A 24,743-nucleotide genomic window follows, 5' to 3' on the forward strand; every position below is an offset into this window, starting at 1 on the left:
GACATCTGCACACCTACATCAAGGAAAAGCCATTTGTAAAGCTAGGGATGCTAGATGCTGTGTTAGTTGCATTCAGATTTACTAGCAAAGCAAAACACCTTAAGGTATATGGATGCTCAGTTCACTCAGAAAACTGGGACCGCTATGGCAGTCTTAGAACACGTTCCATTAGCTGGTATTTATTTCTCAACAACATGGACATCTGGTCAGCTTTAATATACTTATATAGATTTTTGGAGCAGGAATTACATCAGCTGCTCGCACCAGACTTTTCCTCCTCGCTAGAGGATTTAAGTATACTCACTCCAATTACAGGGCCTCGAAAGAGTCCTATATTGGTATCTTTTTCTCTACTACCCAAGTCCAGCTACCCACCCAAGCCTGCTGCCTTCCTCGATGTGGTAGCTGTTTCTCAGTCTTCTGCTCCAGAATCAAACCTTGATTCCCCCTTACCTGTGGTCGCCATGGTAGGCACAGAATATACCATCGAAAGTTGATGAGGCAGACATTTGAATGTATTGTCGCCATCATGGGGGGCATGTGATTGGACCGAGGTTATCTAAAATCGCCAAAGATGGCAGATGAGCGCAGATTGTTCTTGGTTTGATAAATAAATGCATCCCTGGAGGTCATCGTTCGCCGGCATGTATTAACTCTAGAATTACCACAGTTATATAGGTAGCATATGGATTGATCAAAGAAACAATAATTGATTTAATTAGCCATTTGCATTTTCAATGTACCAGCCGTGTGTACTTACATGTGTATGGTATAATCTTTGAGACATGCAAATGCTACTGGCAGGATTAACCAGGTTGCCACACATGCTGGACGGGAGGAGTGAAAGAGGCATGCCGTCCCGGATTGGTCTTCGCAGCCCTCTGGAGCCTGTGGTGGAAAGCGCCTGCAGGGGGCAGGGATATCACACAGGCGGGCCAAGGCATCGCCTGAGTGATATGCAGAGGTGACGCCTAGGCAGCTGGGACTCCCCATGGAATGGCTGTTCTGAGCTGCTGTGGAAATGCTCTGAGTGGAGGAGGGCGACGTCCTGGCGCGCAGGGCCCGGACCACCAGGTGGCATCCAGGTCTTGGCACCACCTGACCTGTTCTATTCTAGTCCTATTAATAGGGATGCAAGCCTTCCATGCTCTGCTTGGTGGGGAAGGTCCTCTGGGAAAGATAGGCCCTTAAGTTGGACGGCGGGGTGGATCCACTTTGCCAAGCCTGTGTTAGCAGTCCATCCCTAATCGGACCAAGCATGATTAATATAATTTATGAACTAGAAAATTACATCAGACAGTTTTAAAGATCACAATTATTAAATTTTCTGCTACTTAATGCCAGCTACTGTATTAGAGGAAGATTGTATCACATTGCAGTCAATGCACTGTAAGTGTATCTTTAACAAACATACTGAAAATGGAAAATGTTATTTAAGAATTAGAATTGTTAGCATCTCGAAAATATTATTTACATATAATAGTTTAGCATTGTAGGTTATAGCTTAACATGTGGCCCTTCTGTCTCCCTGAGAGAAGCAGAAAGTGCTCATTAAGACTATAGAAGCATTTTAGACTCATACAGACTTCTGTTATATGAATTGAAATAAATAAACTAACGTTGTGTCAGTGCCCCTTTGAATTTTTCATGTCATTGATCACGAGTGGAAGTATGCCTGAAAGTAAAAAAAAAAAAACACTTGGGAAAAACAAGTTGAAATATTCTGAAACCAACACTAGATGTCATGAAAGTTCATATCTTGTGTATTTACAACACAACAGTCTGCAGACTAGTTGTTACAGATAAATAATATTTTTCTTTTGGTCCATGGTGAAGCAAGGAATATGTTTATGGCGTCACAAACTAACAATGAGAAAGACTTAGACTTCTCTCTGATAACCATAAGGCTTGAATAGGGCAGTGAGCTATCTGGCATTCCATTGATGCGTTTGTTGTGAACAATAAATCTTGTAGCATGTTCTTGCACCAACATGCCTGGAAATTATATAGTTGCTATTCAGATAAACCCTTAATCTTCCCGATACTTCCAAACATTTTGCTTGTGGTGTTTGGCACCGTTAATGCAGGATGCATGTTTTCCGGAATGTATTCCTTGCTATTTATACAGTGCAGGCCTAGCTGGGGAGCAACAGTGCATTGTACATGTATGGATATATTTGGTATTTGTGTAGCAGAAACCTAGGCAATAGAACCAGGGTCAAAGGCAAAGATAAAGCCAACAAGTCAAATGGTAGCTGTGTACTGAAAACAGAATTGAACTGTTCGTGCATTGTGATGCAATAATCTTTTTTAAAAGTGTGTTTTCAGCTCTTTCCTAAATTGGAGCAGGGTTATAGTTCCAGATTTATGGGGCGTAGCTGGATCTGGAACGATATCTCTATATCCATCAGCCGACGATGCATACTTCATGCCCATCCTTCCAGAACTTGTTTCCTCCAGAAAAAAGCACATTTGACAAGGACAGCTGCCATGGTGATTGAGAAAATAGACTGATCATAATTACTCCCTTAAGAAGAAAAAAGGGGGAAATAGCCACCAACCTTAGAAAAAATCGATATCTAACCAAGAAAATGTCATAAGAGGTTGAGTGAACCAAAAATCCCCAGATATCAAAAATACCCTTGTACAAGCTGTGTTGGGTGATCTTTCTGAGTGAGTTGGAAAAACCAAACTGTCTGATAATACAGTGCATTATGGAGTAATGCAGCTTCAGGAGTTCATGTAAGCATAATGTCAGCATTAATAATAATAATAATAATAATAATAAACACATTTATAAAGCGCATGGCTACACTAACTAGTGTGTCCCCGCGCTGCGGTACAAAGAAGAACATATTCCGAACATAGCACAGAGAACACAAAACGGTTAGACAGGAGTGCTCAAAGAGGGGAAGAGCCAGGTCTTTAACTTTTTTTGGAATATTGTCCCCGAAGCCTCGACCCGGAGCGCCGGGGGGAGTTTATTCCAATGCTTGGCTACTAAAAAACTAAAGGAGCGGCCACCCATCTTGCTGTCCTGATAGATGGAATGCTAACCTGCCCCGTCCCGCTTGATCTCAGTTGACGGGTCGGGGAATAAGGGGTTAGTAAGTGGTGCAGGTAGGTGGGCCCCTTTCTTTGTAGATTACGATGACTGACACATAGAGCCTTAAAAAAAATTAACTCCATTACCGGAAGGCAGTGAAGGGAAGCTAGGGCCTTGTTGGAAGGGGCTCTCTTGGATAGCATTAAAACGAGGCGCACTGCTGCATTCTGAATGCGTTGGAGTCGCTGTATGCATTTGGTACTAGCTCCCAGGTAAAGTGCGTTCCCATAATCCAAGCGTGATGTCACCAGAGCGTGGACCATAGTTTTCCTTGCTGTAATCTGCAGTACATCTAAAGTCTTCCGGAGTCCGCGCAAAACTCCAAAACATGTTTCTGCCACTCCCCTGGTGTGGTTCTCAAAGGAAAGCTTGATGTCCAGCCACATCCCTAGATTCCTAACCTGATCACAAGGTGAGGGGGTCTGTTCCAGTGTCTGAGGCCACCAAGCTGACAACCAGATATCACTAGCACTTCAGTTTTATTACCATTCAATTTAAGGCAGTTGTTAGCCATCCAGGATGGCAGTTCTTGTAGGCACGTCCAAAAATTGATGGCTGCCTTCTCATGTGCTTCTGTTATGCACACCACCAGTTGTGTGTCATCAGCATATGACACCACACTGACACCAAATTTATCAGTAATCTCTGCCAAAGGAGTGACATAGAGATTAAACGGGGTGGGGCTGAGTGGAGCCCTGTGGGACCACTTGTTTCAACTTAATATTTTTAGAGTAATAAGGTTCCTGCAACACCTGGAAGCTACGATTGCGCAAAAAGGACTCCAGCCATTCCAAAGCTCGGCCTGCCAGACCTCCTTTCCTAAAACGCTGGAGTAAGGTATGATGGGCCACAGTGTCAAATGCGGCACTTAGGTCTAATGGAACTAAGGCCGCCGTCTGTCCCTCATCTACATATTTACGGATGATTTCCGTGGAAAGGAGCAGAGCTGATTCCGTGGAGTAGAATGCCCGAAAGACAGATTGAGTGGGATGAAGTAAACTGTGTTTACTAATGCGGGCTGTCAATTGGATGTTAACCACCTTCTCTGCAGTTTTAGCAACATCAGGTAGCAATGAGGTAGGACGTAAATTCTCCAGTTGGCGCATGCTAACATTCGATTTCTTTTTTAGCGGGAGAACGATCGCCTTTCCATTTTTTGGGGACCGTTCCTGAGGTAAAAGAGAGCTCAAGGAGATGTCTGTAGGGCTCAAGTATCTTAATGCTCTCTCTTAGCACCTTAAGAGTAGCAGGGTCTCTAGGCGAGCCTGACTTGTTGCTTAAGGCTACATTATTGAGAGTGTCACATGAGGGGACGGTAAATTCACAGAGACATTCTGCCTCCACTATGTCAGATGTCCCATCATCATCCAAGCGCACGTTGCGTGCTGTATCTGGGAAGGTAGAATAAATCTTCCCCACCTTCTCCGCAAAGAAGTTGACCACCAAATTGCAAGAATCCACTGAGCCGATATTAGGATAAGGTGGTTCTTGCTAGTGATGATATCTCTTTAAAGACTGTAAAAAGTTCCTTTGCCGAGTTCTCCGCTGTCCCGATCCTCTCTTTATAATAGGTGGCCCGAGCGTTCCTAATAAGAGAGTGATAGTTTTTAAGACTAGATTTATATTCATTCTTCCTAAGAGCTGAGAAGTTTCTTCTCCACGCTCTTTCAAGGCGTTTACAGGCTGATTTGGCTAATATAAGTTCACCGCTAATCCAGGGAGCGGATTTTTGTTGTCTACCAGGCGGTTTCGAGGACCATGGAGCATTACTGTCTAATGCCTCCACCATGCGATTGTCCAATGCGTCACAGGCAGAGTCCATATCTGTACCGCCAGGTAGCCCGACCTGTAATAGGGCCAGATTAAAGTTAGCTTGCGAAAACCTAGCCCACTTCCTATGTTTTTTCTTGGTGTCTGGCTTCTCCGGTAAGTGAGATAGAGGCATCGAGGCACTAAAAGAGACCAAAAAATGGGCAGACCACGGAACTGGAAGCGGGGGCTCTATTTCTAAGGCACCCCAGTTGGCAAAAATCGGGTCTAATTGGTGGCCCAGTTGATGAGTAGGGAGCTCCGATTTGAGCGTCAATTGTAAAGCCGCCAGTTCCTGACAGATCTCTTGCGCCTCGATGTTTGACGGTTCGTCAAAGTGAAGGTTCAGATCCCACAATAACAACAGTTTCTCGTAATGCAGTGCCGGTTGAATCAATTACTCACTGATACTAGATGCGAACTGCGTAGACTGTCCCGGTGGCCTGTAAATTAGAAACCCTTTTACGATATAATTTGTGGATACCATGATAGAAAAGAAGCTTGCTTCGCTATCCACATTGTCCACCGACTCTGGGGTACACTGAATAGATAGCCTATGAATAATCGCAATTCCCCCTCCCCTACCAATAAGTCGATCCACTCTAATTATTCCATAACCACTTGGGAGGGCCTCGAGAATTTCGGAAGCAGACTCCTCATTTAGCCAGGTCTCCGTGAGGAATTACACATCTGGCTGACCATCTACCAAATGGTCATGAATTTCCTGTTTTTCCTCAGGGATCTGCAATTGATCAGAGAGAGGCTAAGCCTCTGCCCAGTCTCCCTGGATTTCAAACATGACTCCGCCGTAAAAGGGCAGTGACTACAGTTATAACTCCCTGCCATTATACTGTGCTTACACGACTCCATAATGGTGGGGCATAACGCAAGTAACTGTATGAGAGTATAGCTACAAGCTTGTCTGATTCGGGCAAGGGTTTTGGCCCCGGGCCCCGGTCGGGCGCAGACGGGCTTGCCTTTAGCGTGCCGGCGGTGCGTCTGCTCTGTCATGCGTCCTAAGTAGGTTGTCTTCCCCCCCCCCGAGCGCTAACCACTCGGGAAGGCGGAAGTACCTGTCTCTCCCCTCCACGCCCTCCGCGCAACGGTACTAGCTACTGCATCGGACCGGGGTGGGAAAGCTGACCACTGAGCACAGGTAACCGCTAGTGCAAAAGAGCTCCCTTTAAAATACCCAGTATTTAAAAGAAAGAATCCGTTTTATATTTAAAACAGAGAGGAATTGTACTAAAACGAAATAAAATTAGGAAATGCAGAACCAGTTAAAATCAGATTACAAAACAACAAAAGCAGTACCGCAAACAAGGGTCAGAGCAGACTCTGCCACCGTCCGCATTCACCGCATTACAATGTTGATGTCCTGTGTTAGGGGCAGCATATTGCGATTTTTGTTTTTCATTACAAAATGTTAAAAAACGTGTGCTTTGTTCAATGTACGTTATGCCACATTTGGCTGATAAGCTGCCTTTGAGTTATAAAAAAAACAAGTTGGACAATGTTGCCTCCTGTAGAATGCTTCTGCACATGCAAAAATATATTAAATGTGTGAGTGGAAATACAGTACCTTTTTATTAATATCAGAGCAGACAGTATGTTTTGTGAACTAAATGAATGCAGAGCACAGGCTCCGCACACCAACTCACACCCAGTGATGCACACATCTCCGTACCAAAAGATGTTTAGAAATTTCATAACAGCTTACTTAGTACTCCACAAACTGTTTTTTTGTTTTTGCTTGGAAGCTCTGAACTACACTTTCCACTTGTGGGACAAGGTGATACAGGGATTGCGCTGTTTAACCATGATTTAAGTCTTGGCTTTCTGAGATAAGGTAGTAAGGGCCGGTTCTCCTCCTACATATCAATGAGGATGTCTCTTACTTCGTAGCAACAGCCTCAGCGGGCACAAACAGCAGAATGCCAAGAAACATTTGATAGAATTCTTCAGCCCACATCTGCTCTCCTTTGTGGATTTGGCTGAGAGCAGTATGATGCGTTGCTGGCTTTCATGCAGGGCCTTGGGCCTGGCACAGCCTCACCCCAAACATTGACTTGAAGTAGAGTGACTATAATGGATTTTCTCCTCATGAACACCCTAATGGAATTTACCAGTACATCGATACTACTTTGACTTTTACACTAAACCTAACATTACCCCACAGACTAAAGTGAATTTGTGGTAATTAAATAAGTAATGCCAAATTAAATGAAATAAAATCTTATGTATTTTAATTAGTAACCTTTACCTAATCCCAATACTACCCTGAACAAACACTAACATTAATTAAATCAAATAAAACCATAACCATAGTTACATCAATGTATTATTTACACGATCTTACCCAAACTCCAACTTTAATTTAATTACATTGCAATAAATAAGTAGCCTTAACCCAAGTATATAAAACTGACAGTAATTCTAACCTTCATCTAAAATTACATTTTAAAAATAAGCACCCTTAATGTAAACCTAAGTAACCGTGTTCTTTCTAATGCAAATCTTTGGATTTGTATTATTCAATTCACTAGCCTTCCCAGTGGCATTCTCAATAGTGGTACTATTGATGTAGTGACACAACGGTGTACTGGATTTGAGGTAATTGAGGGTGCATCCAACTAGTCAAACAGAATATGTATTCTGCGGGCCTGCAGCAAAAACAATGCATAAGCCCTTTGGAGAATTCATACCCAACCACCTGGTTCAAGGCTGCTCTAAATGACGGGAAGATAGCCGTCATCCTTCTGCCCAGCTAAGATAAAGAAACCATCCTTCGATATGTGAATCTCAACTAGCAAAAGGGGAAAGGGTCGACTTTGATCATCTGACATGGCTCAAGAATCCAAGTGAGGAGCTTAAATATTTCATGCTTAGGACTTAAATTGTTTGCAGAACATGTTTACAAAGAAGATCGGGAATTACTATTGCTAAGTATTTAGGTAGAATCTATGTTAAACCCACTTTGTGACTCCAAGGCCTACAGTCTCCTACAGAGATTATACAGCTTCATAATCACAAGAATGCTTAAAATGAATCAAATCGCACTAAAAGGAGAGTACGGCCTAGCATTAATGACTACTGAACGAAATACCCTGACTTGACTAATCAAAGCATCCTTCACTAATTGCCTGAAAAGTCAGTTCTTGTCTCTCTCGCTAGGAAATCTGTTACCAGGCACCAGTGAGAAGTTCCCACCTTTCCTGATTCCCATCCACTCTCGCAAGCTGGGAATTGTTAGACTTGAGGCAATTCAGGTTGTTGGTTCTATTCCAGATTCAGGTTCATTGTAGAGGACAAAGCAATAGGAGTGTGAAAGATAGAAGTCACTCTGAAGAATTGGGACAAACCAAAGATTAGATTTCTTTTTATGGGCTGTGGGTTCAGATTACAGAGTAACGGAAGTTATGAGATGTAGACTGTGCATAACAGTGTGCTTTAGGTATTGTCCAGGCAGTGAACAGCAGGACAAGGCTCTTGCCTTCATCTGCATTAATCATGCCCAAGACTATGCTCTAAGACTACATTTCGCAGGAGAATACTTTCAGAAGGCCTTCTGGGAGATGGAAGGCAAAAAATCAATTCTTCCCTTATGACCTAACTCCTCCATTGTGTAAAGTCGCGCTCGCTCCATCCGTTTTCCCTTTTGTAATCCACGATTCTGAATCTAATTTACACACTATCATTACAGAAATGTAGACGCGCCCTTTTGCCTCTCTGACAAGGGCCAGGGAGGTGAAGGACTTAAATGAACTGCCTTAGGCGACCCTCCCACTCAGCAAGACATTTCTCATTAGTTTAGCGCTCCTGCAAGTTTGTGGGGGTGTCAAATGGTCCCTGTAGCCCTATGGTATCAACCTCTCCCCATCCTGGGCCCTCTTTAACATTAGTGCATGAATGGAGGCACCTTTTGTATCACAGCTGCCAAAAAGTCAGCTGGAATGAGGCTACAGGCTACTGGAGTTTGGATACTTCCAGGGCATTACATGGACAGTGATTCTGTAAGCCAAAAGTGCTTGGATTGTGTGGCATAGAGATTCCTATTGCTGATGGAAATAAGCAAAGTAGATTTCTTGGAAATGGAGTTGTAGCTGGAGCATTGTCACAGACTGCGGAGTGCAGTCCATAAAAGTAGCCGCTTATCTGGAGCAGTTATCCGAAAAAGGTCTTTGCACCTTTATTAGACCTTCAATTATTGATGTTTCCTTCATCAGTGAGTCCTTCAAAAAAGTTACTCTGGGGCATATAATTTCTGAGCTCCAAACAATGGATCTGCAGTTCACCCGCCACTTGAAGTATGCATATTTTATGACTGTAGCAGTTCTTCTGCTGCAGCATTAGTGGAACTGACAGAGGATCCACAATCACATTATTGTATTGTATTTGTATAGGGTTTTTGTTACCCATTATTTTGTCCCAAAGCATTATCAGGTCGTGGAGTGAAAGGCTACTCTATTTGATGTGCATGGTTAGTACATATGGCATAAGAGCAGCTAAGTCGACATGAATGTGTCTTTAACATTCTCCGTGGAACATTCCTTCTGTGGATTTATATATGCTATATATGCCCCACCATCTCTTTGTACACAATGTCGTGCTGCCCTTTTTCTGGATAGAATAGAACCCTAAACGTGTACACTTTCGTCCTATAGGGGCTTTAAAGAAAAGCTTTTCTCAAGAACATAGGGTTTCCTGACATTTTAGAGATGTATTCCAAGGTCCTCCCATTACCTGCTAGAGCATTCTTAACATTTGTCTCTAAAGAGAATACCTATTCGAGTGAAGTGTGATTACTCTTGAGTAAACATTTCAACAGGACATGTTGCAGAGAAAAGTTTTGTAACTAATTTTGTAATTGATGTAGAAACCACAATGTGTATTAATTTTTTCCGATTCTGTGTATACATCTTCATTCAGTTTCTACTTTTTTTATATGGTAATCTGGGAGTTTAGCCAGATAATCCCTGTATCTGTAGATTTTTTTTCTTTTTATCAACTCATTCTGTGTGTTGGCTGTCTAATTTGCCCTCGAGATCCAGCGAGTCTTGTTAGATTTCAAGTCTCCTTAAACTGTGAAATTATCTACATTATTCTTCCAGCGTCTGGTTCCTTAAATTATTTGAATGTTTTTATGCTCTGAGTACTCAGAGATTCAACCTTTTCATTTTTGCTTTCCAGAGAGAGTAAGGAACAAGTGTTTGAACTGAACATGAGTATGTATTGTAGAACTGTACAGAGTGGGCATAGTACGCTATGGAGGTTGTGTGGAAGCCGTGCATGGTTGATCTAATAGTTTTCAGACACTCTTCCTTATTTCTAATTTTAAAGAATAATATGGTGCCTCCAGTGTGTCCTTTTACAGTTATAGTCTACTTCATGAACCTCATTTCCTAGCCAAGGCTATCTTCACATTGTGTGGATTGTGCACGGATTGGTACCTACTCCACACTTATGCCGTCTTCCAGCCGCCTTGGTTCAAGTAAATAAGCGTCTGCCTCTTTACAACCCTTCTGCACCCTTTGTTCCTCAGAAGACTTCACCCTTTATTGAATGGAACCAACTGCACCTCCAAAACCTACCTTTGAAAGTTGTTTAACCTGAAACCAAAGAATGAGGTGAAGAAAGGGCAATATGAAACGGGAAGGAGACACGCCACCTCTTTATATTATTATGTTTAGCGCATGTTTAGATGGAATGTTGAGACTGTAAAATAGGAGTGTTTTAAATATTTAAAGAAAACGTCAAACATACATCTTGGGATCACAAGATTCCTTAATGTGTTGCATCATATTGGGGAGTTGGTCTCCCACACTTCAAGTTTGGAGTATTTGTGCTTGTATAAAACCTCATACCTGACAGAATAAATTATTTTATATTTTATTAAATGTGTGTATTTCTGTTGATTTGAGATATTAATATTGATTGGTTCAGTGCAACTTGAATATTGGTTAGAAAAACGCTGCTTCTTTTCAGCTTCTACCGGAACTACCTCTAGGAGGGATTAGTCCTCCAGTGTGGTGTTTGTTCTATGTGGTGTTGTTTCTGTGCACAAGTGCCATTTCAGTGGTAAGCTGTCAAGTTCTTCTCTTTCCGTAATGGGTGACGCATGCACTGTCTAGTATGAGCCTAGAAACTGTTAATTCTACTTAAGAAAGAGTGAAGATAAAAGATCACAGAAAACGATGCCAACTATTGGACTCTGCCCAGTCAACATCCTCCGTCTACTGCTTTATCTTTTCTGCTGACTTAAAAGGATAGGAGTCCGCCTAGTGCTAGAAGTTGCTTCTCAAAGGTCTTGCCTGCACCACACATTTCAATGCACATCGTATATAGCCTTGTTCTTTGTCCACAGTGCGAATGTGCGGCCTCTCTAGTTATCTTTCTATTCAAGATGTGCAAGTTGGTTTCTGCTTATCTCATGTTTAATGATGTCCTATAGCGAGGTCCACATCTTGCCACGACTTATTTTTTTATCTTAATGAGATTGCCAGTCTATTCTACAGCTGATCTCTAGGATCAAGCTAAGTGTGTCATTCGCAACCAGTTAAAGCAGCTGACCCTGTTCTTTCCGAGTCCTGCTTGGTGAACAGCCTTCTGGTGCATCTTCTCCCTGCATGCAAGCATTGGAGCAAAATCTCTTAAACATTTGACCAGCATGGAGACCAAATGTGATCCTGTACCGCAGAAGATGGCGAAGAAAGACAGAGGTAAGTATGGTGGACTGAGAAGTCAAGCACAGTACCAAGCACCATTTCTGCCAGTGTGGAAGAGCGGCATCTTTTCCAAGGACCTCCAAAAGTTAAAGAGAAAGGGCCCATTCCGAGATGGCTACCAAGGGAGGGCTTTGTGATATCTGCTGGTATTTCTACCTCAGTTACTGGCCGTCACCTGTTGTCGACTCTGGAAAGGGTAATAACATGCAAGATCTCGAATTACTCTTACCCCATACAGCTCCGTATTCATGGCCATTCTCTCCCATGAGTGGTTACTATTGCAAGCATCCTATACCTCCTTCGGATCTGCTATGCTTCCAGTAGGCAGAAAGCGTGGATGGAAAAGCATTTGGTTTAAACAGGTGGATTCCCCCACCCACTCCTGATTGTGCAATATCACTGCACAATTCGATATGGGCTCCCAAGTGTTTGTAAAAGCCAGGTGGCTGAACTTATTTTAGATTTGTATTGTGCATTATTTTGTCATCTTTCAGTTGGTTCTGGAAATGTTTTTATAGTTTTATGTTTTTTGTGTGAACCATATGTGAAGCCGGTAGGACTCATGAGGACATTGACTGCCTTAGCCCACCATCTTCAGGTTCTTTTCCACTGGTGGCCTTACAAGTGTGGATACGCACATGCTTTACTGCGAACATAAATCTGTTTAATTTGACTTCCAAGAAGGAAGAACACCCCACCGACGATGCAAGAAAAACAATCAGCAAATTTGAGAGTAGTCTAATATTTTTGCTAAAGGACTTCAATTATAGGAGGTCAATGTTTGCTAACGTATGTTTTGTTTCCTCTCTGTGTTGTCCTCTTTTTCTGGATATTTGTTATGGGCGAACACCTCTCTAAGCCAAATGAACACCTCTCTATGCCAAATGAATTATCCGTTGGTAGACTAGCATGAGGTGTCCAATATATTTATCCCAATTGACCACAAGATTATGAGATGTGATCCTGGCTGTAATGGAAATCATTTAAAGCAGAGAGCAAAACATTAGGCCCATGACGGCGTGGCACTGAGATTAGATCAGGGTAATGTGAGATTTACTATCTGCAAAGTCATCCACTGTCTTCTCGCCTCAATGGTGATACTGCCACAAGATCTTTCAACATTAAAAAATGATGGATGCACAGACACCCAAAAATTTCAATTGCTTTGGAAGGAACAATCAATTAGTAAAGTTTTGAAATTGTAGGTGATTCTAAACTTGAGCGGACATAAGAGGTAAATGCCAGAGGAAAAGGAATCCGAGGTTCGGCATACAACTACTTTGGGGTCCCCTCTTAGACCTAGTGTTCATGAGGAGAAAGTTTATGTTGAGCACACGTGAGACTATGGAAACAGAAGTTCCAGAAGAGTATAAGGTAGCGATAGATGAGAGAATTTAAGAATGATACCTTTTCTGTATTTATGTGCAATACGGCCTGAGCTGATGGTCCTTCCAAACTGTTTGGTATCAAGGACTTAATGCAAATTAAGTAGAGGTGCTGCGTTTTGGGTAACCAGTGTCCTCATTTTTGAAGAAGATGTTTGCAGTCTATGTGCCAAATATTGATCGTTCAGACCCAGAAAGTTCCTATATTTTGTTTTTATCAGTATATATACCTTTTCAGACTTTATTTTCAGTTTTTAACAAGACGATACATTGTATAACAGTGCTTTACATGTGTTCTGGTGTACACATTTGGGGTAAAAAAGTTTACATTGCTGGTCAAAAAGTTGTAATCATATATAGGCAAGAACAAGTAAAAATCTGTTCATACTAATCCTGAAATGAAACCAATTATAGTATACATATTCAGTATCAACATTACAAGATGTATTATGGTACATCTAATTTCTTGGCAAGGTAAGATCTTAATCGGTCCAAAGTATGTCTGAGACGAGCATCGCGAAGGAGTAGAATGGTACACATTTCAGAGTGTTTGATAATTAGTGGACGGGCCCATCGACATGTTGCGAATTGAAGTGGTCTACTGCATCCCCATGCCATGGCAACTCTAAGTTTATGTAACAAAAGTGTAGTCTGTAGAAGTGCCAAAATGCCTGAGTCCGGGGGTTCCCCCAAGCTAAGTGTAAATAAAATGTGCTTCTGCTGCTCTGCATCGCCAACAGTTCAAAGATGTGGTCAATGCCTTTCTAACTATGCTGACTGGGGTATAGTGTACACAATGTATACATTTGAGTTGGGTTCTCCGGAATTTGGCATTGATTGACATTTCCTTTATTCGCCTGCCGCTAAAAGTAATTGCTTATATGTTATGTCATATTCTCGTTCTTGTTCCCGTTTGCTTTTGACATGTACATCTTCGGCTGATAGCTAATAAATAATACTGTTATACAGTCTTGTTATTAGTTGACTGGGCCTAACGGTGGGCATAATTGGTGTAAGTGCCTTCCATTCTGTAGTATATAGTGTTGCAAATCTGACCTAAAGAGCTGTGAAATTGTTGGTATATGAAAACATCCATGGATGTGCACCCCATGCTATTTAAGTGTTCTGTGATTTTTTTTATTTTTTTTTACATGAAGAAGAAAAGTATTTTTTTAAATAACCCTCCTGTAGTCATTACAATTCTAAGTGTTTTAGCCAGCAGGATCATTAGCCAGTACCTCCCCTATCCCGGTCAGTACGCTTAGCCCATGGCCATGTAGTACACAATGAAACTGCAGCTCATACCATAATATTCTGGGCTGCCCCCCTCCATGCTGGTATAACCATCAGTGATCTGAGCTGATGAAGGCATTGAGGATATGGGAATGTTTTAAAACGAATTTAGAAGTGTTTGTTAGTAGTACTACCATCTTTATCACGGCTATCCTATTCGCTTATGTTGATGGGAGCATGGATCACCTCGGCCAGCTCAGTAATTTTATTCATACATTTCCTGTAATTTTCGTGCATCAGCATGCCTATTTCCCAGTGGTGTTTAATACCCTAATATCGGATTGGCTCTTGTTGCCATTGTTCTGAGTACTGTAATGTTGATGGGCTTGTGTTTTCAGTTATGTCATTAGCACTCATTTGGGCCAATTTATTAGCAGGCCAGACCATTTCCCGAATGCAGCTATGTCCTGGATAATAGGTTGAAGGTTTTGTTCAAGGATTCTAATTAGTAGTTAAATTTCATCCGCATACAGTGACTGTAGTTTTCTGAGTGCCAAATGTTATTCCTCTTTGGTGATTATATTTCGTCAGTATGCTGGTAGTGGTTCCACCGCCATAGCGAACAGTGTAGGCAACAGCTTGCAGCCCTGATGCATACCTCTTCTTATTTTAAGTGGGGTAGAGAGTTGTCCAGAGACCTTAACCCTAGCTGTGCGTTGAGTGTATAACATTGGGATCCATTTTAACATACTGTCACTTTACTATTACTGTGTGATAGACATTTAATATGGACAGGTTACCCCAACCAATGTGTCAACCTTCTACTGTATACCTCTTACAAATGGCCTTAGGGACACACTTGGTGTCGTCTGTCACATCTATCCTATTCCACATCTGTATGTACAGACACATTGCTCGCACTAAAGGAACTGGGCAACTACTTGTCTATGACCGTTGCTATTGGACTTATTGATACACTTGGTGCCTTATACTTTTTGATCTGTAAATAACTATGGACCTTTGACCTTGGATCTTAGTAGTGTTGTAATATCGCATTTCCCTTCACTTATAAATTCCTTGCTATATCTACTGTGATCGGGTCCCCAGTTTGAATGGCCGCCATGCACTCGATACAAGCGCAGGAGTCCCTCTTTTACTACTTTTCACGCTTCATGTTGTCACCTGTATTTTCTTGAGTCGCATACGTCTAAATAACTGCACATCTCTACTGATCCTTCCTTGATTTATTGAAGAATAATCAACTATTGCCAACTTTATTTCTTCAGCAAATGCCAGATTAAGTAAGGTACTCCGTTGCAGTCCCCATAGTGACAACACTTGCAACAGATGGGACATTAAACATTAATATCACCAGAGGGTAATCGGACTATGTGCAGGGTAAGTGTACAATAGAATTTGAACAAATAGCTACATCTCTAGTGCCCAGCGCAGTCTAGGCAACGAACAATAAACTGATGAGTAATAAGTGCATTTGAAGGAATCTGGGATGTATGCATGTAATAAGCCTAGTATATCAAATTGTACCATAATGTCTTTAAGGGCTGCCCATGCCTGCTTATGTCTGATTACCCCCCACGCCCCTGTGCTGTCAATTCCAAGTTGAAGTGTGAAGTTCCAAAACCCCTCCCTATATAATGGTACGAGGCGCACGGTCAATCAGACTGTCTTACTGCCTCAAATAACTGATTGTCATTGAAATTAGGTCAATATATGTTTACTATTGTTATTTCATGTACACTAATTTCAGCCTGTACCACAACGCAGCCTCCTGTGCTATCTGCTATTGCATGAGTAGGTCTAAATTGTGTGCCACTTCCCTGGAGTAGGATTAGTAGTAACATTTTCTAGAAGTAGGCTCATTCCGAGGGAGGTGGGTGGGGCGATATGGAGCCATATGGGTCTCCTTTAATAGTGCAATGTCAAATGTATACCTATCTAAATAGGTCATCACTTGTCACGATTTGCGATGATTATTTATACCTCGGATATTCCATGTTATACATTTCAAGTTACTGCCTTTGGTATGTTATTTAAGGGTGCCATTAGCCTGTACCAGTAATGCTTTCTGATGATTGACTGCACACACTTGTACTGTCAGATGTGTAAACATATGTATGTAATTCACGATGAACGCCAACAATGATCACCCACAAACCTCCCTTACCGAGCCTGAACTGCTTGATGAAGTCACCCATAATAACTTCTTGTAACTGGAAACAAAATTTCCTGCAGATATTACTACCTTAGCAGTGCATTCTCACGGCGGGGGTTATACATTATACCATGTGGAACATGCTAACGTAGACCATTAAGATAATAATAGCTCTAGGATGTTTTTCTACGTTCCAGTGAAATTACCTGCGCACATTCACAGTATTCCTTACTTACCTTTTAATAATGCAATGTAGCTCATGCTGCTCCCCACTCTAAGTGCGACCAACTCCACCAGCAATAATACACGTTCAAAATCAGTGCTTCCAACTCCACTAGCAATAATAAGGATGACTAGACCTCATTTAGTTGCATCAACATGTCCCCAGGATACACATCTGACGCTTGCCATTCGTATTTACTTAGGGTGGACATATTGTAGTACTGGTTTATTCCATTGAAATGGTTTTGTAACCTATGACAATAAGACCCAATAATGGAATACTTTTAAAAGTTATTGCACATTGTGTCACCTATGACATAGCGCAACATCACTGTGGGGCTGGCCCTGGGCACCACCAATTGATGCTCTTATTCTTTTTTTTTTTTTTAATTCTTTTTTTTTTATTATGTTGTATTTTTGCTTTCACATTTCTTTGAGTCTCTGAAAAAAAGTGGAAATTCCCCTTCAGATCTATCTTGTCCGATAGATCATTGCATGGTGGATATCCAGGTCTTGCAGCTGCTTTTTTTATTGGTGCAAATTTCCTTCTCGCTTCATTATGTGAAGTCTGGTAAAAAGGAGAGAATATATCCTTCATGTTCTATGTCTCCACTCCTCCCCCCTCTTGACAATTTCACAAATTTTGGGTAGGCAGTAGACTGGCAGACTAGGGATATGTGATGAAGTATGATTGGGGATTCTTACTCTTAGCACTTCATATTTCCTGCTGAATATATAATAATGATCATTGTGATACATTCGTTAGGTAGGCAAGTAAGCAAATATGGAAGTATTTGAGTCTGACTTTGCATTCGAAGTTCTGAAGCCAAGAGCTATACACGGTATGCACCTTAAATGATACCAAGAAATCTAGGGGTTCCTTGGGCATAAATATTGTACGAAAGGGATTAAATAATGTGCCCCCGTGTCTACACACGAGGAGTAGCACAGCTAGGCACAGAGGTTTCAACATCACACTACACTGTGATAAGCAGGCTACTATATCAACCCCCTTGGAAAAAAAACACCTGCTACTGTTAAAGGTGTAATTCTTCCTTCTGATGTTTTTTTGTAGTTTGGTGGAGGGTCATATGGATGTCAACACCTCTGTGAAGCCTTACAGCCATTGTCCACGTACTTCCTGCCCTGTTATTCTGTAGCCTATGGATCTAGCTGACAGAGGATGGTCACTGGTGCCAGACATCCTTGTTTCAGGGCAGGAAGAGATTACAAATTGACAATAGCACATTCAATTCCTCTTAATGCCTGTGTTGTGTCCAGGCATCCCAGGGGGTGCCAATCTCACCTGTTAATTTTCCAACTAGTCTTCCTCGCACCATCGTTCTTTGGCAATTCCAGCCGACACCTTGTCATCTGATGGATTCTGGACTAATATGCTTCATCAAGAGAGAGTGAATGACAAAACATGGTTTGGCCATGCAACCTAAAAACTATTAGGGAAACATAGGCATTTGGATACATGTATTCTAAACAAACAAAATTAAGATTACACTTTATTGAATTAGGGAAATGGTAGGAAAAAAGCATTTGAACTAGTTTGGCATCTAATAAGGCACCAACAATGGGCTTGGCAGCTCAAGATGGCAGACTGCACTTAGCAAAGCTCCGTATCAAAGGAAAACTGAATCCGCATTAATCCTGCTAATTTGGTACGCCGCCCTAACAACTTGAATAAAGTACATGGGTGGCTGCTGACGCCGTACATAAAGTAGCAGCGCAAAATCTGTTGTCGGAGTGCCTCGGCTGGCCTTCCTAGACGCCTCACCAGCGCAGTGCTCTTGAAGTCTGCATCGCCGACAGCTTAAAAGAAAGGCGTCATCACTGGTAGACTTCCACAATCCCCAGTGCCCGAAGCTGGACCACAACCCCCAGCAGGACAGAACCCAAGAGTTGCGGTAAGAGGGGGCACTTAAAACTGGTCTGGTGAGCAGTGCAGAGGAGCCTGGTTTGGTGCCTTCCTCCCACGGCCTACTCGGGCAGGGAACGATGGGGAGGGTGGCCTAAGTGGGGCTGTGCAAAGAACACCCTTGCGGTCCTCAGTTGGGGCCGCTCAGATACTCCTCCCCGCTCCCTCTTTCACCTCTCCTATGCTTGAACTGTGAGGGACACAGAGCCGCAACACCCAGCACATCCTCAGCAAGGTGTGAGGGGTCATCGCTAATGGCACATCCAGCCCCTTGAGAGCACCCTCCCATCAGGGGCCAGAAGAGGGTCAGCAATCCGGTATTGCAATGGCCTTGTTGTGCTGCTAGCCCACACCACTTTCGGACTCAGACATCACCTCTACCACCAGTGATGACCTCTTCCGCACGGACCCCTCCCACCCCCATTTTCACCCCCACGTGTCCAGAAACCACAGCGGGCCCATAAGTCACCCTACAAACTGCTGATGACTTACTCTGACATACATGTCATCAATGATGTCAGGGATTTAAGCCTGCCACCCCGCCTCGAGGCCCTCTTGAGAGACTCACCCCCCCCTATTAGGGTTGATGGGCCTCATGATCATCGCTCCCCTCCAGGGCCTGACCCTACCGGCTGCTGCACCCTGCCAATTTGGCAGCAAAGCACCCAATGAAACAGCACGACTCCAGACCACTACTAAACTTGGGTTCCACGATGCTCCTCCGGTGCATCCCTCTCTTCCAGGCGCTCTCATCGGACCCACCAATTGACATTATCTACACTCCCCATTTACAATGACTTTGTCACACTTCAGTTTGACGGGCAGCCTGTAGCTGCCTGCCTGATCACTGTTACAGTTTTGTTGTAATCTAGCAGTTATCTCCGCCCACAGCGTAAGCGACCGCAACCATGTACCAGACATTCAGAATGAGCTAGAGTTAGGGAGCAGTCGGCACAGGGAGAGCATCGACACCTGGGCTCACAGCAACACACCCCCACCTTATGGCACACCTCCCTCAGACATGGTTCCTAACTCTTGATTTCAGGTGCATGCACACTGCGTGCCGCCACTACATATATTCCTACCTTAAGCAGCATCGCACCCATTTGTGTTTCCTCCAGGAAACACATCTTACTAGCGTAGAACCTAAACGTCTAGGGGAGCACTGGAGAGGCACTATTTATGGCCAGGGAGCTCTGTTCTGGTTACGCTCTGGTACACCTTCTTAACCCCTAACCACTGTTATAGACAGTGAGGGCAGATATATCTTCGCGGAGGGGTGCCTTGATGGTACGCAGGTGCTGTTGGGGTGCATATATATGGCCATCACAGACCAGTCCAGTTTCTGAGCTTCTCTGTCAGGGGTCCTATCAAAATGGACGAACATCCCATGGATACTAGGTGGGGACTGCAATAATGTACTAGATGTCCACCTTGACAGGTCCCCCTCCCTCAAGCACCTACTCACCTAAACTCAGCACAGTTTGCTTGCTGGACTAGCCACTGGTCATCTCTAGACAGAACCTATCATCTCACCCTTAAATAATAATCACACTACTCAGCCCCTCATGATTTAAATGTGCGCATTGATCACTTCCGCCTCTATCCTCCCATAGCTTAAACAGTCAGACTATTTAGGTTGCATCGTCTCCGATCATACAGCGCACACAGACATGGATTGGGGCACACCACTTACCCAGTCCTCACCTGGCGGCTCCCTCTGGACATTCTAGATGACCACAGCTTCAGGGACTCCCAACTTACGCACTTAAGTCACTATTTTGCTGAAAACCACGCTATGGCCACCACATGTGCCATGGACTGGGACTCGTATAAGGTAGTCACATGTGGGGCCTGAAACCAAAACAAAGTGGGAGGTTGCCAGACCCGAGAAAGACCTGACTTAGATGGAGACAACGCTAGCAGACTAATGATGTCAGACCCCGCATGACACCCCGCATGACACAGATACCCAGAGGGCCATCAGAGAGGCCAAAACCCCCCAAAAAACACGAACCCAGGTTCTTGCATAGTGCCTGGATAGTGTAAGCGGTTGTTCTGCGATTTCAATATTCATTCATCCGGATGGCTGGTTCTGTCATCCTTCTACTCTGATTGTGTGTTTTGCCCAAAAGGACCCCCCTCGCAGGGGTTGAGACTTACCCTATGTGGAGTATTTACTGGCTATGGGGTGACTGCTTTAGCCTTGGTACGCTCCTATGGAGTCTTCCTTACGGACATCCTTCAGGGAGTCAGGCTGTCCTCTTTTTCTGCTGCGATCCTCCCTTTAGCATCGTTCTATTGCACTTCGGTTGTAATTGGCTCCAGTTGTCTGTAGTGCTTCTAGGCCTAGGCATGGGTTCCTTGCTATGAGGCCTCTCCCCGCCTGCCTTGACGAGGTCTTTATGTTTTTTCAGCATTGCAGTGATCTTCTGGTCTATAGTGGCTGCTCTTCTTTTGACTTCCACCGTCTCTCGGGGCTTTTGTTCCCTTCACTTCAGGCGCAGTTCTTTCACGGCTGACGCCTTGTCCTCGCTTTGCACAAGGGACAAAATCCGCTGTGCGGTATGCTTATTACTATTGGAGCAAACTTCGATACACCCTGGTCTGTTTGCGTTGTTGTTTCTCTGGTCAGCCCTTACTGGGCTTGTCATTCAAGGTAGCATATTTACCATGTCCGTCTCTGCTGTACATTGTCTTATGGCCTCGTCTTCTGGCCACTTTCCCAAAAGCAGTTTTTCCACATTCCCTGCTGTTGCCGCACTGGTGTTTTCCACGCTTCTGCTTTGGGTACATTCTATAACACTTTCAAGGGGAGTGTTCTCTTCAGGATACTCGCTTCTTGGGTCCCTGGACCTCTAGGTGGGTCCTGACTGTTTCCACTATTGTGCCTAGCTCTAGCTCTTCCTCTGTACATGTATGTACATGTATTTATATAGTGCAAATCACCGACATGGTATCTAAGCGCTTGCTTAGGGAACCCGTCCTGGTATTCCCCTGTGAGATACCCCGGCAGGGTATCCACAAGGTGAAAGCCAGGCATCCCGCCGCGAGGGGCCGTAGTGGAGATTAAGCAAGCTATTGCCCAGAGTCGCAGAGTGTGACCCCGTGAGTCGAGTAGGCACCGGAGCGAGAATTATCGAGTTTGTGGAATTTTAGAGCCCGAGACCCGCCGAGGCGGGGAATCGAACCCTGGTCCACGGCCGATCTCAGCTTCCGGGTTTGCCGCCTCTAACCACTGAGCCTCTAACCACTGAGCCACACTTCTCCACTCTGTCTTGCGAGGGACCGTTGTACCTCCAGGGCGAGGGGCGGATATCGCTTATGGACCTGGACATTGTCCTGTCCAGTTCTGCTTCCACATGTCTGTTGGTACTTTTCGCATGCCCTAGTCTATTGTTGTATTACGCCTAATTTTTGGGCGTCTTTCTTCTTATTTGATGTCTGCTGTGCTCTTATACAGTAGAATCTTGCTGGCAACGTTCCTTCATATGGTGTCCGTGGTCTTTGACCCGGTCTGCTTGTGCTACAAGTACTTATATCGGTGTCCGGCTTGCCTGGTCCCCTTTTTGCTGGTTGCCTTCTTGCTGTTGCGTCTCTTGCATCTGGGTTGTTCACACTACCCTATAGGAGGGTGTCTGCTATACTTCGTGTGGATTCAACATCCACATGGTCTGCTTATGTACCTTCCAGTCTTCCGCTTGACTATCGCTCTTACTGTAAGTACTGTTTTGGGCGCATCTGCTGCTTGCCGTTGACCCTTTCACGCATCTGTGACATACCGACTATGTACTGGTGTGTCTTCTGTTTCTCGTACCACCGACATGTTTAGCATCCTGCCATTGCTGTCACACATATTTTGCTGGTGCGGGTTTCAACAGTGCTTCTTCCGCTGTTGTGCATGCATACTGCACCGGTATGCGCTATCTCTGTCATACCAGTTGACATCTCTCTGGGTCTTACTTTCGGTCGGCATGTTGGATCCTACGGATCTCTCAGACCCTATGTTCAGTTCCACTTCTTGCAAAGTCCTGTTCATTCCTATTCACACTTACATAGCTTGTATGTGTTTTCTTTCTCACACCCGGTGTACATACGGGGGTTTTCATGCTGTTCTTCGTCTGCTTGTGGTGCCTTTGCCTCCCCATGTTTTCCGCTGTTTTATGAGGTTCATGGTCTGGTGTGGCTGTGCTGGCTTGCGGTCCCCACTGTGCTTCGTCACCTTGTTGACTGCTACGTTCCCTTGGGAACTTCATGGGGTGCAGTCGCAGACCTGCCTCCGCTATGGTTATGGCTCTGGTATCTATTTTAAGTTAAGGAATCTGCGGCTTAATGTCTATCATATGGACGAGTTACTTACCTTCGGTAACGATGTATCTGGTAGAGACACAGTCTAGCGGCAGACTCCTTAATGCCCGCCCATCCTCCCCGTTCTGTGAGGACCTTTTCAGGTGGGATTTTCTATACTCTCCTCCCTCCAGGTGGCTTACCTTTCTACAGGGTGACTTTTTCTCTTCACTCCGACACACAGTGTTCATTCTGTTTTCATTGCTCTGCTCCGCCCGTTCACGTGATTGGGCGGTATGCTCATATGTCATGTGTCCTTTCTAACCCTTTATCTGGATTGTACGGTGTGGGAGCTATTCAGGTTATTTCCCACCCTCCGCTCTCCCCTTCTCTGTCGCCTTGGGGTCTCTTACCACCCCTGCGACCCATTGGTTCAAGTCTATTGACTCTGCCACATTCATAGTCTTTTATTGAGGTTGCCATGTCTCTGCTGGTGACGTCTTATGGTGAAATTGTCCTTGATCCTATGTTCTGGTCTTGTGGTCCCTCATGGTTATGTACTAAAGTTGCAGGCTTCTGTTGTCTGCCATGCTTTTATTTCACATCTTCCTCTTCCTCCACAGGTGGTTGGCCTTCGCGTTTGTGAGAGTGCTTCTCAGAGCGGTGCTCTGCTCTTCCTTCTACTGGTTTTCAGGATACAGTGCCTGGCACTGTCCTTTGTGATTCTATTTTTCTTCACACTTTGCACACTGTTTACATATTCTCACAGTTTTTGGTGGGGGCTCCGCGTTGTGCCGCGGAAAAGTTTCTTCGACGAAAACTGACGTCAGTGCGATGGAAGGGGCATATATGGCTCAGCTGATGTCACGTCCGTGGACGACATCAGGGCGGAGCCGTGCGGCGCCGCCCCCGGTGCGCAGAGGTGCTGCTGCGGAAAGTTTTACGGATCCAGTCTGACGCCTGGAGATATTCTAAGTTAAGGAATCTGTGGCTAGACTGTGTCTCTACCAGATACATCGTTACCGAAGTTAACTAACTCGTCCATCAGGAGTGAACCGCACCACAAATCAGAGATTGTCCCGGCTCATGCCCTCCCACCCCACGTACACAGTAGAGTATACTCCAAGCCTTTAATAACTTTTACTCTGATCTACATCGGGTGCCACCCACAGTGCACCCAATGGCGACACTTGTTCATAGTGAGCCTCCCCAGCATTTTAGCACTCGACATGAAGAAATAGATACCCACATCTCAGTAGCGGAGATGAAAAAGGCCATCCACGACCTGGCGCGCAATAAGCCGCAAGGCATGAATGGTCTCCCCTTGGAGTACTTTGACAGATTTTTGGCCCGGAAGCTTGCAGACATGTATAATGAGGCGCTTGATTCGGAACATTGCCTCCCTCGTTCCGGGAATCCCTCATATCCTCTCTGCCTAATCCCAGGAAGGATCCCACATGCCTATCATCCTATAATCCTATAGCCAGTTTAGGGGCCGATTATAAAATCTAAGGAAAAATACTCGCAAATCAATACATCCAGGTACTACCCAACATCGTAAACCCTGACCAAAATGGATATATCCCCGATCAAAACACATCTTATAATCTCAGGCGCTTCTTCCATGTGATGGATCAGGTGTTGTGGAAGTTCCCTCACACTGTTGCCTTGATCCTCGACCTGGAGAAGGCATTTGATACGCTCTCCTGGGACTACATCTTATATGTCAAAACTAAAATCAGCATTGTGAGCGGCAGCTTACACATATGAAGTTACTATACACTGATCCAGTGTCCCAGGTGCGAGTTGGCCGCTTGATCTCTGCTCCCTTCCAGATCAGCCATTGCACCCGCCAGGTTTGTCCCCTCTCCCTGTC

Source organism: Lissotriton helveticus, chromosome 7, assembly GCF_964261635.1.
Source record: "Lissotriton helveticus chromosome 7, aLisHel1.1, whole genome shotgun sequence".
NCBI lineage: Eukaryota > Metazoa > Chordata > Amphibia > Caudata > Salamandridae > Lissotriton > Lissotriton helveticus.